The sequence below is a fragment of the Budorcas taxicolor genome, chromosome 21, assembly GCF_023091745.1.
Source record: "Budorcas taxicolor isolate Tak-1 chromosome 21, Takin1.1, whole genome shotgun sequence".
In the NCBI taxonomy this organism is placed as follows: domain Eukaryota; kingdom Metazoa; phylum Chordata; class Mammalia; order Artiodactyla; family Bovidae; genus Budorcas; species Budorcas taxicolor.
Window position 1 is genome coordinate 45557235 of NC_068930.1, and position 19833 is coordinate 45577067.

Genomic DNA, 19833 nt, shown 5'->3' on the forward strand with positions numbered 1-19833 from the left:
TCTAGTAATTTTCTGGTGGAGTCTTTAGGGTTTTCTTTGTAGAGGATCCGGACTTATGTAGAGGATCATGTCATCTGCAAACAGTGAGAGTTTTACTTCTTTTCCAATCTGGATTCCTTTTATTCTGTTTCTTCTCTGATTGCTGTGGCTAAACTTCCAAAAGTATGTTGAATAGTGGTGGTGAGAGTGGGCAGCACCCTTGTCTTATTCCTGACTTTAGGGAAAATGCTTTTTTTCAGTTTTTCACCATTGAGGATAATGTTTGCTGTGGGTTTATCACATATGGCTTTTATTATGTTGAGGTATGTTCCTTCTATGCCTGCTTTCTGGGGAGTTTTTATCATAAATGGGTGTTGAATTTTGCCAAAGGCTTTCTCTGCATCTATTGAGATAATCATATGGTTTTTATCCTTCAATTTGTTAATGTACATTGTATTTAAGTTGTCTATATATGTATTCCTCAGTAACACTCATACTAAACACTGTGAAAGCAAGACCTGTGGATACCAGGTACTATAAATCTTTGCTTTTTTTTTTTTTAATTTCTGAATTGGCTGCTATTTTTCAGAAACTCTTGTTAGTCCTTGGTGATCCACTGAGAATCAGACAGACATAATCTCTGCCTTCACAGACTTTCCAGTCTAGTTTTAGGTTAATTACTTAGCACCAAGCTCTCTTTCTTTCTCAAACTCTTGTCCAGATCTGTCTTAAAACTGTCTCTTGTGCTCTCAATTTGAAGAATTCCAGTTGAACTTCTCTACATTCACTTTGTCTATGGTTTCATAAATGTCCAACAATGCAATCCTAAACCATATTCTTCCCAGATCATAGTCATTTATCTGCAGATTGTAACCTCCTGGAGGGGCAGGACCTATGCCTCTACGCCTCTGTTGTTGGAAATGGTACCCCCAGTACCTGGCACAGTGAAATCTCCAATAAATGTTTGATGAATCACGTAAATTCAGACTGGACTTATGTAAATATTTTTTCTTCACTTCAATCATTTTTATCAGTTTTTGCTACCATTGTACCAATTGTCTCTTGAGGTTCAATGACCAGAACTGTCCTGAGTACTAGTAGTAAAGGCAACAAAATCATCTCCTCTTTGGGGAAAATATATTTTACACCATTGATATTGTGCTTTGTGTACATGACTCCTGTGGACACTCTACAGCAAGCTCCTAGAATCTTGACCTCTGTAGGTAATAAGCTTTCCCAAGCTCACCTACAACTTACCTGACTGGAATGTCCTCCCTAAACTGTGGCTGAGTCATTTCCTGTCTTCAGTATCAACCTTTGAAACTTGCTGTTTGTTGTATCATTTCGTCAGTCTTGGTCATCTCTCCTCCACTCCCATTGATTCTCCCAGTTTCAGTATACATCTGCTGATGTTCAAGAATGGCTGCCTATTTATGTCTTTAATCAATTTTGAATTTTAAGGGTCTTTTTTCCCCATTAGCTAATCTTAGACACCTGTGTGCTTATTACATCTGACCCAAAAGAGATTTGTCATATTAATATTTCATGTGCATATATCAGCAAAAGTATGTTAAGGAATTCTGGCTTTTAAAAAAGTCAGAGTGGCTTACGCTCAGATACCTTCTCCCTAATTACTGCAATACCTGATGTACAAAGTGTTTTGACCCTGACTTGGAGAACTGTATAACCTCCTGTAATTACTCACCTGAGCATCCAGTTTCATGCCTTGCTGACTATATACCTGACATCCCTCTAACAAAGAGCTCAGACTGATTCACAGTCACTGGTCTAGTCATCTTTTTCCATCATCTGAAAAGATTGTGACAATATTTTTATCTCCATGAAGAGAGAAAGCGGAAATAAGAGTTCTGGGTCACTTCCACAGCTCTTGGTAGAATAGGAAGTGTTTCTACTCTTAGATCAGTGAGTATACATGTTTATTTGAAAACGAAAATAAAGTTTTCTTTCACAATTCTGCCTCCTCCTGTCTTGTCAGTGGGTTCAGTATTTACTATCTCTGGCTCACAAATTATTTGCACTTTTGAAATCACTTTTAAGGTAGTTTGGGGGTGATTCAGTCACTTGGGAAAATTGTATAGCATTTACATTTATAAATATAGACAAGAAACCAATATTAGAGCCCAGAGAAAGATCTTTGAGAAAAAAATTGACATGTGTTCCAAAACCAAAGGAGCAAACTGTGAAATGCAGAAGTAACAGAAAAGAAGGCAGCTTTGACCTGCACCGCGGTTTAACCTGCATGATAAGATCAGATACCTACCTCTCATTAAAGCTGCTGCCTGTGGCTAGGAAAAGTGTAAAAATATATGCACAATACTTGAACTATTCAAATAGTGTATTGTGTGGAAAAGAAAAGGCAAAGCACCTTTGCAGGTTATAGAAAGATAGGCACCAAAACCTTTAGGAAATTCAGCATGCTATATAAAATTCGAATCCAAGTTCTTTCCTGAATTGTCTCCCGGGTAATATGAGTCAGAAGGCAGTAGGCTGTGATAATACTGTTTAATAGCCAACTCATAGAGATGTCAAAACTGAAGGGAAAAAAAAGGATTGCCAAGAACCCAGTTCCTCCTGAACGTTGGCTTAAAATGAACGACCAGGTCTGTAAACATGAGAACCAAATGACTGGAAAATGTGACACTGGGACATTGCCAAAACTTTCCTCAGTAATAATTTAACAATCTTGGAAATGTGGTTTGTCTCCTGTGGCAGCAGCGGCGAGAAGGTTCAGAAGAATGGTACCAGACATGGACACCTTGCCTGGGCAATCTCTGCTGAAGATAGTGTTTTCTTTGGAAAATATTTTAAATTTGGCAAACATTCACAGAAACTTTTTTCTTTATAACAACACATTTTTAAAGATGGTAACCTCTAGTTTTGTCTATTAATAGACCAACCTAAAGTACATGACAATTATCCTACAAAAAAAGATTCAAGAATTCCTTTGAGCATATTAAAATAACACCTATTCCTCCTTTTGTATTATAGCCTTCAATATAGTAATTGGATATTATAAATTGTATTGTGTGTAGACTTTTTTATTTAACTTTTTAATTTTGGATTCAGTCATGCAAAAATAGAAAAACGTCTGTTGAACTGCCATTTTCAACAATTATCAATATTTTGCCATTCTTATTTCACCTATTCCACTTTTTTTTTTCTGAGTAGAAATTTTTTTGACTATTAAAAAAGTTTAACAAAAAAGTTTACTGTGAAAATATACACTGCTTGATTTTTATATGGTAGTAAATCTAGCCCTTTAGAGATGGGACATGTGGAAGCAATTGATTTCTTTGATGCACACAACCTCTGTGTGTAACATAGTGTTATATGTGTGAATTATACTCATTCCAAGGTTTCTAAAAATGATGAGACAAGTTTCTTATATTACTGCCATTCCACTATTGTTGTGTCACCTACCAATTGTTGTTTCGACACATGCATATATTGCATGATTCATAAAGGAATCAAATCCCCAAAGACTTCTTGGACATGTCCATCACCATTTAATTTCAGTGATAACTTCTTGTCCATAACTTTTTTTAACTCAAGGGGGTGAGCCTTGCTTATGGTGTATACTCAGCAAGCTCAAAGATACTCTGAAACAGAATTCACGGCCTCTCTCACACTCCCTCCCATGCCCAGCCTTGGGAATGTTTTAAAGTAAATGCCAAGCATCATTTTATTTCATTGGCATATACTTCTCTATATGTGTATTTTTAACACAGTAGGACCTTTTGTTTTTTTTCAACATGCCACAATACCATTATCACATCTGTAAAATTAATGGTGATTCCATTATACAGTCTAATCCCTAGTTCATAGTTTCCCCAATTATCTTTAAGATGGTGATTTCAAACTAGGATCCAAACAAAATCTACATATTTCCTTTATTTGCTGTATCTTTAGGTGGTTTTTTTTTTTTTGATTTGTCTTCCTCTCAGCCCCACATCATCATATCGTTTATTTGTTGAAGAGATGAGATTATTTATCCTGTAGAATTTCCCACATTTGGCTGATTGCATTTTTATTGTATTATTTAGCATATTCCTTTCTCCTCCATATTGTCTATAAGCTGGAAGTTAGGTCTAGAGACTGGGTTTGGTTCAGGTTTTAATATTTGGGGATGAAAATACTTCTCCATTGGGGCTACAGTGTACTTTCTATTGCACCATAGCAGGCAGCACAGAATGCCCAGTTGTCTCAATTTTACCACTGTAATGTACTAAACTTGATCAGCCTGATCTAGCTATTGTCAGTGTTAGCTGAGCTAGCTAACTGTCTTTTGAAACATATTATCATGTTCTACTCCAACGGTTTCTGCTCAGTATGGTGTCTGTCTTTCTATAAAAGAGCTTCCACTGGATGTTGCTGAGCCTCCAGGATCCCGGATGGGACCTTTCCTCGAACTCATTGACAAAAGAGGGGCTTCGCTGGTGGCTCAGTGATAGTCTGCCTGCAATGCAGGAGATGTAGGTTTGATCTCTGGGTCGGGAAGATCCCCTGGAAAAGGGAATGCGGCCCACTTCAGTATTCTTGCCTGGGAAATCCCATAGAGAGAGGAGCCTGGTGGGCTACAGTCCATGGGGTTGCAAAGAGTTGGACTTGACTTAGCACTAAATCACCACCACCATCATTGGCAAAAGAGATCCTCCAAGTTCTCGGTGTGGTGCTCAGATTCTCTCCTGGGGTTCCCACTTCAAGCAGGGGAGGGGAGGGGGTCACCCTTCCTTTCAATGATGACTTGGTACTGGGTTCCTTGGCTATTTTGACTGTTATTGTTTAGTTGCTAAGTTGTGTCTGACTCCTTTGCGACCCCATGGACTTGTAGCCCCACCAGGGTCCTCTGTCCAAGGAAAAAATGTCCAGGTTTGTCTGTCCTGGCAAAAATACTAGAGTGGCTTGCTGTTTCCTTGATCTTCCCCACCCAGGAATTGAAACCCCATCTCCTTCATTGGCAGATGGATTCTTTACCACTTAGCTACCTGGGAAGCCTCTTTTGACCCTTAACAAGACCACATTCTCAGACCTCCACTTCTGCCATTAAAACAGCGCAGCTGTGGTTTCCTCATTCTAGTGTTAAGAGTAGATAGTGTTCTAGAGCTCCAGGGGATGTTTTTCACTTGGTTTTTGGTAAAGATGTTGCTGCACACTTTTTTCTTTCTTTGCATTCCTCTTGGCTCTTAACTGTTTTCTGTGAGAAGATCCTAGGAACTTCCGAAACTGCTCTGCTGCTGTTTCCTCTCCCTCACTTCTCTGCACTCTTGGTGTTTCAAAGTTTAAGTTGCCTGCTAGTTGACCTACATTTATTTATCAGATTCCTGCTATTGAAATGGCTCATTTGACTTCTATTAAAATAACTGTGACTTTTTCTGGTCTTAGATGTGTGATATAAGCCAGTATAAATTTAAGTATGAATATCCACTGGAAACAGTTGGGAGGCTCTCATCTGACAGCTATAATCTCTTGTTTACATTTTTAGCCAGGAGCTGTACAATGTTGCTGTACTATGTTGTGAAATTCAGAAAAGCAAAAAGTGATGCTGGATAAAGGGCCACCAAGCAGGCCACGTGAAAGGCTCAGTGTTTACCCTGACACCTGATCTGAACGAGAATGATACTAAATTGAAATACATGTCTGCAAACTTACCCTGGATGGCATTTGCCGGGTATGTTTTATTTATTGGAAGTAGAAAGGGAGATTAGCTGAACTCGCTAAGAGAGTAAGTCAGACAGAAGAACTTTGGAAGTTGAGGTCTAATCACAAATGTTAAACACACTGTTCCAAATGCAGCAGTAGGAACTTTCCTGTCTTAAAGTTGCACATTATCTGATTGAGCCACTTCTCAGACTTCAGGCTCCATGTTGAGATCAACTAAGAGCAAATTGTTAGAATTACACCTTTTGTGGTATGCACTGGAGTCAAGATGAAAACTGCCAAAATAGACGATACAACTGCTTTTGAATAGACGATACAACTGGGTGGAACTTGATCTACAGTAGTGAATGGGGAGTGAAACTGTGTGCCCATGGTCACAATAATAGCTGTCACTGAATCACTGGAGTTTTGAGGCAAACCTGGAGAAAGAGCAGTGAGTGAGAGCACAGACGCTGGAGCCCAGCTAACATGATTGGGTCCTTCCTCAGCCATTCTACTTAGTGACCTTTGGCGAGTGACTAAGTTTTCATATCTGTGAAGTGGAGATAAAAACATTCCCTAACTCATAAAGCTATTTTGTGAATTAAATGAGAATAGGTAAAGTATTCAAAATAGCAGTTGTCTGATTGGTAAACACTGTGTAAGTGTTTCCTATTGTTATTATCTGTCTTCAAGAGTAGTTTTATTGGGTTATTAGCACATCTTATCAGAAAGGGTGACTAATGGCTCTCAGGTTATAGCAGTGGAGTTCTTTCATGACCACCATCAAATATTGGGAGCATTAATTAATTATTTGAATTAGAGTTAGTTGTGGCCATGTAACTAACAAAAAAGATGGATCCTGTTGGTTGAGTAAACTGATCCCCAAATTTAAGTTTAATACAGCCGTTTTTATGTTTCATTCTTTCTCTCAAAGTGATTATCTGCAAAATGGAGCCATAATTCTCTAGCGATATCCTTAGGACTAAAAAATGTTCATGTAACTTTTAATAGTACTTCATTTTAACTTAGGACACACTTTAATTAAGATCTTAATAATGTGAGTGTATAAATGTAGTTTTATAGTGTTGTGTTCTTAGATATTTTTAAGGAAAATATCCACATCGTTATGAATTTGCTCCCCCCAGCTAATGTGAACATTAGATTAAAAGACTTTATAATGTTGAAACAAATTAATTGCAGATAAATTAATGGAGTGATGGTTTTATAGAAACATTTTCCATAATTTGAGTTTTGCGCTTTAATTTAAAATTGTCTTTTCTATAGACTTAATAGTTGGATTAAGTTCTATTAAGAACTATTAATAGACATTTTTCTTTTTCTTTCCTTTTTTTTTTTTTTTTTTTTTGTCTGCATGGCATGTAGGATCCTACTTCCCTAATCAGGAATTGAACCTGGGTCCCCTGTAGGGGACATTGAACATATGACTGCCAGGAAAGTCAATAGACATTTGTATAAAGTAAGATTCCTTGGTGTCCCAGTGGGGTTTTGTTTATTTGTTTGTTTCTTCTTTGTTTGACATATAACTGTAGGAAAAGAAAGTGAAGTTGCTCAGTCATGTCCCACTCTTTACGACCGCATGGACTGTAGCCTACCAGGTTCCTCCCTCCATGGGATTCTCCAGGCAAGAGTACTGGGGTGGGTTGCCATTTCCTTCTCCAGGGGATCTTCCTGACCCAGGGATCGAACCCAGGTCTCCCACCTTCCAGGCAGACGCTTTAACTTCTGAGCCACCAGGGAAGCCCATAAAACTGTAGGAGCCATCAGCAAATCAAAATTGAATCCTCAATTCCTTTAGTTTGATTTGAATTTAAAATCTGTAACATTGTATTTGACCTTGTAAGGCTACTTACAGGCTTATCACTTGAACCCTAACAGAACTATTTGAGAGAGGGAAAAATATGCAAGAATAATCTATCTGTGTATGTCTTTCACAGTTTTCATTGGAAATCAGATGTTTAACAAGATTTAACAAACCTAATTTAAGAAATGCAGAGTTAAATTTATCAAAATCCAGAACATCTTGTTAGAAGTATTTCCAATCTGAGAAATAACTTGATATACCATTTTATGGGAGTGGAAAGTAATACATAGTAATCCTACTTCAGCCCGCTGGAGTTCCTCCTTACTGACACATTGTAACATTACAGTATCAAATCCTGGAAGGAGCCTACCTATAAGACCCCTAGACCTTTGCCCCCCACTGCCTCCTCTCTAAAATTAAAATATTAAATGTCTTTATTAATCAAAAAATTCTATGAAGATTTTTAGTTGCTAAGCACAAATACTTAACTTGCGTGGCTGATTTTAACCAAACAATTTGGAATAAAATTAACTACCAGAAGTATCTCTTCACTATTTCTAGCCCATGCCCATGTTTTGTCAAAGTAAACATTTAGTTCCCTTTTTTAATGTTATTTTAAATTTCAGAATAAGTTATCCTCAACATTAAAGCTGAAAATAATATAATTTTAGAAGAAAAATTTTTATTTTGATATTGAAAGGTGCCTGTTGTTACTCCATTTCGTGTAGTAATGGGAAGGTTGAGTCTGGTTACTTAGCTGAAAGCAACTTTTCTATTCTAAGAAGAGTGGAAGGTAAGATAACAACCACAAGAACAGACCATGATCTCCAGCCTTTAACATTTTGTTTCCTTAAACTTCACACCTCCCACTACCACCAGACCTGATAGCACCTCCCTGGCAAATGACTAACAGTCTGTTCTCAATTCTTCCATCCCCCACTCCACACACACACACACACATGACTAATGAATAAAAATAAAACAAGTACAATGTAATGGTCTATTTATAGTATATAAAGTCTTCATCCTTAGTTTTTGAAATATGGCTTTTCTCCCTTGCTTCAATCACATTGCTGTGAAGATACCCCTTGATTTAGGATAGAAAGTCTGATACTTGAACATCTCCAAAAATACAACATCTGTCCTTTTTAGTGAAACTTTCAGCTTGTCTCAGCCTTTATTTATGTATGTGTTTTAAATGCGTGTGAAGTGGTATCTTGTTGTGATTTTAATTTGCATTTTCCTAAGGATTAATGATGTTGATGTACAAAAAACCATGCTTATTTGGATTTTAAATTCTTATACCAGAATTCAGTGAGACTTTTTTTTTTTTTGGCCATGCTGCAGGGCATGCAGGATCTTAGCTCCCTGAACAGGGATCGAGCCTGTGCCCGCTGCAGTGGAAGTGCAGAGTCTTAACCACTGGACCACCAGGAAAATTCTGATAAGACTTTTTTTATCAATTTACCAAAATGGCTGTAGATCAACATTTGAGGGTCACATGAAGCTTTAGAAAATTTTCAGATATACTACCAGAAAAATGGTAGACCAGACTATAAAGGTTTATTCTCAAAGTACTTTCATAATTTTTCTGCACAATTGTCAGCTTCAGGGTTCCCACAAATCCTGAATTTGATTGGAATTTAACACTTTAAAATATTTTAATGATTTTAAAACTACCTAAGTAAAATAGCAGCCTGCAAGCAAGATAAGTCAAATGTGATTGAAATATTTCTTGAGTGACCCATAGATTTAGCAGAAAGTGAAAGTTCAGCTGAAGCTGCTGGAACATGCATTCTAAATCATAAAGGAGAGATTTAGAGAGAGATAGGGAGCAAGGAGGAGAATGGATGGAAAGAAAAGCAGATGGTGATGGATTTCTTGAAGGCAGATTTCTGTAGTCTTAGAACTTCAGGAGGAATAGTATGCAACCTACACTGGGGAAGAAGTCTTGAGGAGGGAAAGGGGGGACTCTGTGCTTTATGTTTCCTTTATCTCTTTAAGTCCTCACAAAAAGGTCTGTGAAGCAGCTGTCTTTATTCCCCAGTTGGTAGATGAGAAAACTGAATTATCATAGAATTCCAGTAAGCAAAGAAACAAGCCATTTTAGTGTATTAAAAAGAATATATAACATATGAATTCCAAGGGAGGTGCTCCAAATTAGGTGCTAATCTGCTAATGACCAGTATTGTTTCCTCTCTTTTATGGATGGAGAAATTCAGCAACAGCTAAATAAGTTGGAGGCCTATAGAATGAAAAAGCATGGTGTGGCAAATAGTATCTAGCAGTTGCTATTTATGTTTTTCCTGGGTTAGGCCATACTGATTAGATGCTCTCAGCACATTGATTTTGAAAAACAGTATGTATTTTAAAGAAGTATGGCATTTAGAAATGCCACAGTAAATGAAACAATAGCTTTATTATTAAACTTTTAGTTTTGAGTTGGCTAATTTTGTAAAATCATATAATGCAGCTCAACATTTTTTAAACAAACTTTTTGTATGTGTAACACATTAAGTAAGATATGTCTTAAAACTTAGGGAAGAAAGCAAAGTAAGGATGGAGAACTAAAATTGCCCCTATTTCTACCATCCAGATTTAAGCAAATACCTTTTAGTATAACTGCTTCCTTTCATGCTTATTATAGTAGCCCTGAGCTTTGTATAATACACATGTGCATATATAAGTTTAGTAAATTTACAAAGCTGTGTAGATATTACCATGCAATTAAATCCAGATTTTGAAGATTTTCATCATCCTGAAGAGGAACCCCATCCTTGTTTTCCCCCAAAACTTTCTCTCCTGGCCCTAGGTAACTACTAATATGCCTTCTATCTCTATAGATTAGCCTTTTCTGGGCATTTCATATTAATAGACTTTGTGCAATGGTATTTTGCATCTGGCTTCTTTCATTTAATGTTTTAAAGGTTCATCCATTTTGTATTAAGAGCACAGCAGTATTTTCTTATTTGTTATTGAATAGTTTTCCCCTGTCTGTAGATACACCACATTTCTTTTAATCCATTCTTTAGCTGGTGGACATTTGGTTTGTTTCTATTTTTTGTCTATTAAGTGCAATGCTTTTATGAACATTCATGTACAAGTTAATTTTATGGATATATGTTTTCATTTCTCTTCAGTATATATTGAGAAGTAGAATTTATGGATAATATGGTGAGTTCATCTTTAACTTTTTTAAAGAAACTGCCAAGTTGTTTTCCATAGGAGCTATAACATTTATGCATGATACAAAATTAGTATGCAGAAATCTGTTACATTCCTAAACACTGACAGTGAACTATAAGAAGGAGAAATTAAGGAAACAGTCCCATTAATCATCACATCAAAATTCCCTGTCAGTCCACTGCCCTTTCACTGGGGGTGAATGTGGGTTCCATCCTTGGTTGGGGAACTAAGGTCCCACAAGCCACATGGCACAAAAAGGTTAAAATACCTAGGAATAAATGTACCTAAGAGGTAAAAGACTTGTACTTGGAAAACCAGCAGACACTGATGAAAGGAACTGAAAATGACACAAAGAGATAGAAAGATACATTGTGTTCTTGGATAGGAGGAATGGATATTGTTAAAATGACCATACTACCCAAAGCAGTCTACTGATTCAGTGCAATTCCTATCAAAATACCTGTGGCATTTTTCACAGAACTGGAACAAATAATTTAAATAATTAAAAAATGTGTATGGAAACACAGAAGACCCTGGATAGCCTAACCATGAGGCTACAAGTGAACCTCCAATATTTATAATAAAGTTTAATTTATGAAAGAGTTGCAAAGATATAACAGAATTTCTGTATAGCCTCACCTATCTTCCCCAGTGTTATATTCTTGTGTTACTGTGGTACATTTGTCATAAAAAAACAACAACATAGGCAGCATTATTATTAACCAGACTCAGGCTGTTCATCAATGTCCTTCTCTGTTCTGTGAGCCCCTGCAGGGTACCATATTGCATGTAGTCGTTATCTCCTTAATCTTCTCTGACCTGTGACAGGTTCTCCTGCCTTCTTTGTTCTTCATGATCTTGACTGTTTGGAGGAGTACAACTCAGATATTTTTTAGAGCGTCCTTTAATGTGGGGTTGTTGTATTTTCTCATCATTAGAATAGGTTGTGGGTTTAGGAAAGAATATCACAGAGATGAAGCATTCTCACCATATCATATGGTGGAGGGATATGACATCATTGATGATTTAGCCTTCATTACTTGGCTAAGGTAGTGTGTGCCAGGTTTTCAACTGTAAAGATACTTTTTTTTTTTTAAGTCTTTTAGCGGATTTGTTACAATATAGCTTCTGTTTTATGTTTTGGTGTTTTGATTGCAAGGTATGTGGGATCTTAGCTCCCCAACCAGGGAACGAACCCATACCCCCTGGATTGGAAAGCTAAGTATTAACCACTGGACTGCCAGGGAAATTCCTAAAGTTACTAGTTTCCATTCCCATCTTCTGTTTTTTGAAAGTGAATCACTCGGTTCAGCTCACTCTCAAATGGATGGGGGAAGGGGTGGGGAATTAAGCTCCACCTCCTGCAGCAGAGAGTGTCAAAATGTATGTTGGGATTCTTCTGTCCCATTTATTTAAATCGGTCTGTACTCATGTTTGGGGCTTCCCAGGTGGCATAGTGGTAAAGAATGCTCCTGCCAATGCAGGAGACATGGGTTCAGTTCCTAGGTCAGAAAGATCCCCTGAAGAAGGAAATGGCAACCCACTCCAGTATTCTTGCCTGGAAAATTGCATAGACAGGAGAGCCTGGCGGGCTGCAGTCCATGGGGTCACAATGAGTTGGATGGATACAACTAAGCGACTGAACTCGCATGCAGGCACTCAGGTATACTTATTTTATACTTTGAGTTATAATCCAGTACTATGTTATTTGCTATTCACATCTTTCTAGTTTCGGCTATTGGAAGCTCTTCTACATTGTCTGATGTATCAGTCTGTCTCTTCTTAGCAATATAACTTTTTTTTAATGTGATATAATTCACATAGCATAAAGATCATCCATTTAAAGTATATTATTCAATTCTTTTAATGTACTCATATATTTGTGCAACCATCACCATGACCCCACATTTCTCAGAACTCACCCTTCAAGCCGGCATCCTCTGGCAACCCTTTATCTACTTTCTGTCTCTGTAGATTTGCCTGTTCTGGACATTTCGTATAAATAGACTGTGTCCTCTTTGTGACAGCTTCTTTCAGTTTAGCACAGTGTTTATAAGGTTCATCTGTTTAGTATCTTTTTATTTTTGTTGCTGTTGTTGTTTGTTTTATTTCTTATTGGTTTTGCATGGTTTCTGTCTGGCCTTTTAAATCTTTATTCAGGTGTTCCTTCTACATAGTTTTAATCATATGGGTATAAATTTGGTGGTGTGCTTTTGTGACTTAACATTATGTTGCCATATGTTCCCATTCATCTCATAATCTGCATATTTATTTTAATGGTAAAAGGACACCAAGCTGGTATTCATTTAACATGATTCTTAGTTTGTAGTATCTGGGCTTGTTTCATTTTTCACTGCTGTGAATGATATTGCTTTAAACTTTTTCATGCATATGGATTTTTAATTATACCTTAGGATAAATCCCCAAGACTAAAATGCTTGAGTTGAAAAGTAGAATCATTTTCATGATTCTTTTTGGTACATTCTACCAGGTTACATTATAGAAAACTTACAACAAATTAATCGTGGTGGTGTTCAGTTGCCAAGTCATGGCCAACTCTTTGTGAGCCCATGGACTGCAGCACTCCAGGCCTCCCTGTCCATCACCAGCTCCTGGAGTTTGCTCAAACTCATGTCCATTGAGTTGGTGATGCCATCCAACCATCTTATCCTCTGTTGTCCCCTTCTCTTCCTTCCTGTAATCTTTACCAGCATCAGGGTCTTTTCCAATTAATAACAAATTAAGAGATCATTTATATATATATATGTATATATATATATACACACATATCTGTCTCCTTATATAACCTTATCAGCACTTTTTTCTAATTTAACACACATAAAGGAAGGAAATGAAAGACGTCAGCATGCTAAATATTTTACAAGAACTGTATTATTACTTCATTTAATCCTTGCCACCACTTTGTAAGTTAGTTATTATTCTCAGTTGACAGTACAGGGACTGAGTGCCAAAGGCCCTTGGAGTTATAGCCAAAGGGCAGATACCAAAGATCAAGTGGTAGAAGATGATAGACACTCAAACCATTTCATTAAGAACTGAGCCCAGAGCAGGAAATGGAGCCAAGGCACCGGACCAATGGGACAAAGACCCAGGAAGGCCTAAGCTAGATTGGTTCAACAGGAAGTCTCTCTCTTTTTTTTTTTGGCTGTGCTGGGTCTTCCTTGCTGTGCACAGGCTCTTAACTGCGGTGAGTGAGGGCTACTCTTTGTTGCAGTGTGCCAGTTTCTCATCGCAGTGTCTTCTCTTGTGTGGAGCATGAGCTCTAGATGTGGGGGATTCACTAGTTGCCGCTGGTGGGCTCTGGAGCATGGACTCAGTAGTTGCTGAGGCGCGAGGGCTTAGTTGCTCCGTGGCATATGGGATCTTCATGGACCTGGGATCCTACCCATGTCCCTTGCATTGATGGGCAGATTCTTATCCACTGTACCTACAGGAAAGTCCTGTAGTTCAACAGGAAGTCCTTTTGATGCATTCAAAAATACATCTCTTGGACTTCCCTGTGGTCCAGTAGTTAAGAATCTGCCTGCCAATGCAGGGGACACGGGTTGAATCCCTGATCCAGGAACATCCCACATGCCATGGGGAGATCTGAATAAAGTATAAACTTCAGTTAATAATAATGTATCAATTTAATTAATTGTAACATAAAGTTACGACCAACCTAGACAGCATATTAAAAGGCAGAGACATTACTTTGCCAGCAAAGGTCCATCTCATCAAGGTTTTTCCAGTAATCATGTATGGATGGACTATAAAGAAAGCTGAGGACCGAAGAATTGATGCTTTTGAACTGTGGTGTTGGAGAAGACTCTTGAGAGTCCCTTGGACTGCAAGGAGATCTAACCAGTCCATCCTAAAGGAGATCAGTCCTGGGTGTTCATTGGAAGGACTGATGTTGAAGCTGAAACTCCAATACTTTGGCCACTTGATGTGAAGAGCTGACTCATTTGAAAAGACCCTGATGCTGGCAAAGATTGAAGGCGGGAAGAGAAGGGGATGACAAAGAGTGAGAAGGTTGGATGGCATCACTGAATCAATGGACATGAGTTTGGGTAGACTCTGGGAGTTGCTAATGGACAGGGAGGCTTGGCATGCTGCAGACCACGGGTTCGCAAAGAGTCGGACATGAATGAGTGACTGAACTGAACTGAACTGATGTACCATACTAACTGAAATGTTGATAATAGGGGAATCTCTTTGTGGAGATATGAGAACACTCTATATGTTGAAATTTTTTCTGTGAATCTAAAGCTGTTCTAAAAAATAAAATCTATGGAACTGAAAGACATCAGTGGGCCACAGCTAGCATTTTTTCCTCAATATTTTATTATGACGATTTTCAAATATACTGCAAAGTTGAAAAGAATTTCACAGTGATTTCTCATATACTTGCCACTCCATTCTACCATTAATGCTTTACTATTTCATCCATCCCTCAGTATCTACGGGGGATTGGTTCCAGGGCTCCCACACATACCAAAATCCTGTGAATGCTCAAGTTCCGTATGTAAAATGGTGTCATGTTTGCATACAGCCTACACACGTCCTTCATATACTTTAAAATAATTTAAAGTAATCTAGAAATAATTCTAAATTACTAATTATACCTGGTACAATGTAAATGGTACGTAAATAGTTGTCATTGCACAGTATATTCAAGTTTTGTTTTTTGTAACTTACTGGAATTTTTTTCCCAAATAGTTTCAATCTGCGGTTGGTTCAATATGTGGATACAGAACCCACAGATCTAGAGGGCCAACTGTACTTACTTTATCATACACCTAATTGTCTATCTGTCTATTTACCCATCCATTAATTTAATTTTTTTGGTGTAAATTATAGGGAGTTTCCTGGTGGCCTCGTGGTTAGGATTGTGGGCTTTCTCTGCAGTAGCCCCGGGTTCAATCCCTGGTCAGGGAACTGAGATCTCTCAAGCCACACAGCATGCCCCCCCAAATAAAACAAAGTAAATTATAGACATCAGTATATTTTCCCCAAATACCTCAGCATATGTATCATTAACTAGAGTATTAGTTTCTTATGTAAAATTTGCTTATAATAAAAGGGTAAATCTTCACATTTGGTGAGTTTTGAAAAAAATCCATGTCTATGTAATCCAAACTCCCCACAACTGCATTTTTTTTACACAATGAAATGTCATAGAAGATACTAGAGTACAGTCCACCAAGTGTGAGCAAGTATTGTTTTATGAACTTCTGCTCAAATATGTATGTACCCGTATTTGTAAAATATGTCACAATGTAAAATATATCACAAGAAGGTGAAACTCATTGGTCTGGTAGGGGAACTCAGAATGTAATTGAATAGTGACCAGGGTGACAGATTTTGTAAAATGCAGTGATGGTTTAAAAGAAAATGTAGCCAACATTTTGTGGTTAGAAAGAGAGATTGGGATAGCGGGGAAAGGCTTGTCTCAGGAAAAGGTGATATATTATCATAATGATGTGGGCCCACACTTACCTAGCACTCACTTGATGCCAACTGCCAAACACTGTTGCAAGAATGTTACGTACACTAACTACTGCTCACAGCCCAGAAGGTCTAATAGTGCTAACATTATTCCCATTGTACTTCAGATTAAGGAAGATTAAGTAATTTGCCCAGAATCACAAGGCTAATAAGTAGTAGAGCCAGTCAAGTTCTGTTCAGTTAGTTCATGCTTTTGACTGTTACACTCTGTGAATACTATATAATTTTTTGGGGTGGAAATTGGCTTTTTAACTTGAGAGATTTTATTTCGGTCACTTTCATGGGGCTAGAAAAAAAGTTTTTGTTTGATATTACCTGAGTGTGTGTGTGTGTGTGTGTGTGTGTGTGTGTGTGTGAGACAATATTGTGATTCTGGGCTACATAGAAAGCATTTAGAGCTCGAAAGGATGTTGTTGTTCAGTTGTGAAGTTTCATGTTCGACTCTTTGCAACCCCATGGCTGTAGCCTGCCAGACTCCCCTGTCCATGGGGTTCTCCAGGTAAGAATACTGGAATGGGTTGCCATTTCCTTCTCCAGGAGAGCCATCTTCAAATATCATCTTTGTTTTTAGAAACTTCCTGCTCTACTGTTTTCAAGTGAATTGTTTGGTATTTTCCAAATTAATTGTGCAGCAGCTTTAGAAAAGATGATGTCGAGTTGATCATTCCCACAGCTACCCGAAGTTGATGCCTATTAAGCTTAAATGAACATTTAATTACACTAGTACACCGAGTGAGGCAGAGGCAACGTGATGAATTAAAGGCAGCGTTATATTATGAGTCAAGAGAGCCGAATTCAGGACTTCACTCTGCATCTCAGGTTACTGGTTTTCCCATAAAGGAAGTGCACATCAGAGATGACAGATACAAGGGACGTACGTTGCCACACCCTGCTTCCTAACCCACAGCTGACATTACTAATTATTCATGACATCGTTTTGTTCAGAACCTGAAAACAGCTTCAGAATCCTTCCCAACACAGTGCTCGAAGCACTTAGTACAGTTAATCACAGTTGGCACCCAAGTTGAAATATGTTTCTCGTCTTTGGATAGTACAACTATAAAGATTCTTCCAGTTCTAACTCCCAGAAATATATCATCAGAAATATAAAAACTGTGCTCAATTCAATATTTACTTCCATCCTTCCAGTCTCTCTTCTCTCTAAGCATTAAGTTTACATCATGTAGGGGGCTCGTATTCTGCTGTGACTCTACCAACCTCCCCTAACCTTGGCCTATAGGCATCCTAGCACCCTCTGTGTAATGTCTTTCCCAGTAAAGTTTCCTTTCTTTTTTCTTCCTTGATTTTTCATGTACATTCACACAAGTTCTTGGGTGTAGAATCTCGTAACTTCTTGACAGTCAAAATCTCTTCCCCAGCCTGTGTGTTGTTGAATGCAAAGATTATTAAGAGAGGAAGTTCATACCTGCTCCCTGACCACTCCCAGCACTTGTCTAAGCAGATTCCTTCTTATTGCCCTACCCTGGTTTCATAGTTATTTAATCTCCCTCCTCCCTCATAATTAGTAACCAGGGTAGGTGCTTAAGTCATTCATCTTCAGTTCTCAAACATGTACCTGTCTCCAAGTCTCTGCCATGTATATTTTGGTGTTGTGTATTTTATAATACAAATAGTTTACAGTTTGGCTTGTCCACTTTATTACCACTGTGTAATCCTACAGTTGTAAATTGTGTAATTGTTTATGAGCGTGCAAAAAAAAAAAAATGATGTATTCCAGTCTTTAGATGCCTTCAGGTACTATTTTCAAACCTTGTGTGCTAATGAGTGTCAGTTCAGCGCGTCCTTGTTGGTCACCCTTCCTCTTGAAGTCAGTGGGAAGGAATGCTGTGCTTACAAGGTAGAAACCAATTTGATCCCTTGGTGTAGCATCTTAGTGGGGTCATTTCACATCTCATTTTACCACTTAATGCAGCTAGGGCATTTAAAGGCGAAGGTTTGGTTGTGAGTACCTTTGAGACAATATTTTTTTCTCCTTGTTGGTCATTTACCTGGCGGTTGGAATCCAGGGTATATTTCTAACTTTCGTAAAGATGGTTTTAAAATAACTTTGCTGAAAGGGAGTAAAAGAAAGGATGGTAGTCTGAATTTATTAGTCATCTGCCATAATTTACTGGCAGTCATTTGTAAGGAGAATAAAAGCAGCACTTGCTGCCATGTGATTAAATAACACAAAGGCTGTTGCAATCCCACCTGCAGTAGTGAGTCTATCTTCCTGGAAAAGAGAGTGAATGACTGCAGGCCTCCTCCAGGGCCCTGCTGGCAAGTCCCCAGCTGAGCTGGTCTAGATGGCATCCTGTTCTACGTGAATGCAGCAGCCCCAAGCTTTGCCAGCCTGGATCCAGTTCTAACCCACTCTTAATGTTTGGAATTGTTTTGAGATAACCACCTGTGTGACAGGGTTTAGGATACGAGAGATGAGCTGGGAGGGCAAAAATATAATGTAAAACTTAGTTCAAATATTGTAATCTGTTGCAACTCTTCTGTAAAATTATTCCAACTTTTAAAATTTCACTTAAGTACTAACTATGCTTAACCTTAGTCTTTTGCACTGATTTTCAAAGATACTGCAAAATGTGAATATGATACGATAGTATTGGCTTTAGATGAGACAGCTCTGATGCTCATGATGAAAGAACTAGCCATCGGTCAATATTGCGTGCTTCTGCACTGATTATTTGGAAAACTAGTTAAGTATAAGAACAATGAACATAAGCTGCATTATAGCTGAGTTGGAAATAAAACTGCAAGCATGAACCCCTAGGAGCAGAGCGTTAGGGGTCTGTCTTGTCCTCCGAGCTGTGTCTCATCCCTGACACACAGTCATCCAGGAATATTGGGCGCCATAACATCCATAGAATTCAATTTGCTTGTCCTTGAAATGGGAATAACAGAAGTCCCTGCTACAGTCCATGGGGTTGCAAAGAGTCGGACACGACTGAGCGAGTTCACTTCACTTCACTTCACTTCACTGCTGCAGAAAATTGTGAGAACTAAATAACGTATGTAAACTGCTCAGTACAGGACCTTGCAGGACTTGTTGTAGGGCCTTGTTTGAGGACTTTGACAAATAATTGATGTTACTGTGGCTCCCAGCACTAACAAAAGAGGGACTTCAGTACAGATCCTGTCTCCACTGTCCATAGAATAAAGTTTATATTCCTTAGCATCACTTCTAAAGCCAATTTTATCTTAGGTGAGCAGCTCAGCTTCCTATGACCATTCTTCCTGCCCCTTGACCTGCAACCAAAGTGAATTTTCCCAGAGCTTTCATTCCCCTAATTTCTGTGCCTCAGAGTCACTCCCTCTGGGTCATTCTTCAAGGTCTTGTTTCAATGCTCCTTCTCTGGGAAGCCGTTCCCAACTCTCCGGTGATGCTCCTTGCCCCTCCTTTTTGTGCACCAGAGAAGTCTGCCTGTCCCAGTAAAACTTAGCACTTTGTAATGCTGTTACTTTCTTACCTGCCCGGCACCTTTGCTAGGTGTCATGATCGGAAGATCGGAAATCATTACTTCTTCATCTGCATTACTTCTTTCTGGTGCTTGACACATAGTTGGCACCCAAGAAGACTGATGAAACAATGGAATGAATATGAGTAGAAGCACTATGGATACTCAAAAATGTTTTTGGAGGATAACTAATGAAAATTTATCTTT

The 19833-nt window shown here is 38.3% G+C and overlaps 1 protein-coding gene and 1 non-coding gene across 2 annotated transcripts in view; one reads left to right on the forward strand and one right to left on the reverse strand.

Moving 5' to 3' along the window:
• AP4S1 (adaptor related protein complex 4 subunit sigma 1) overlaps nucleotides 1-19833 on the forward strand; it is a 45253-nt gene that overhangs the window by 6234 nt on the left and 19186 nt on the right. The window lies entirely within an intron of this gene.
• Nucleotides 8827-8899, reverse strand: TRNAG-UCC (transfer RNA glycine (anticodon UCC)). The gene has a single exon. It is a non-coding gene; the product is annotated as a tRNA-Gly (tRNA).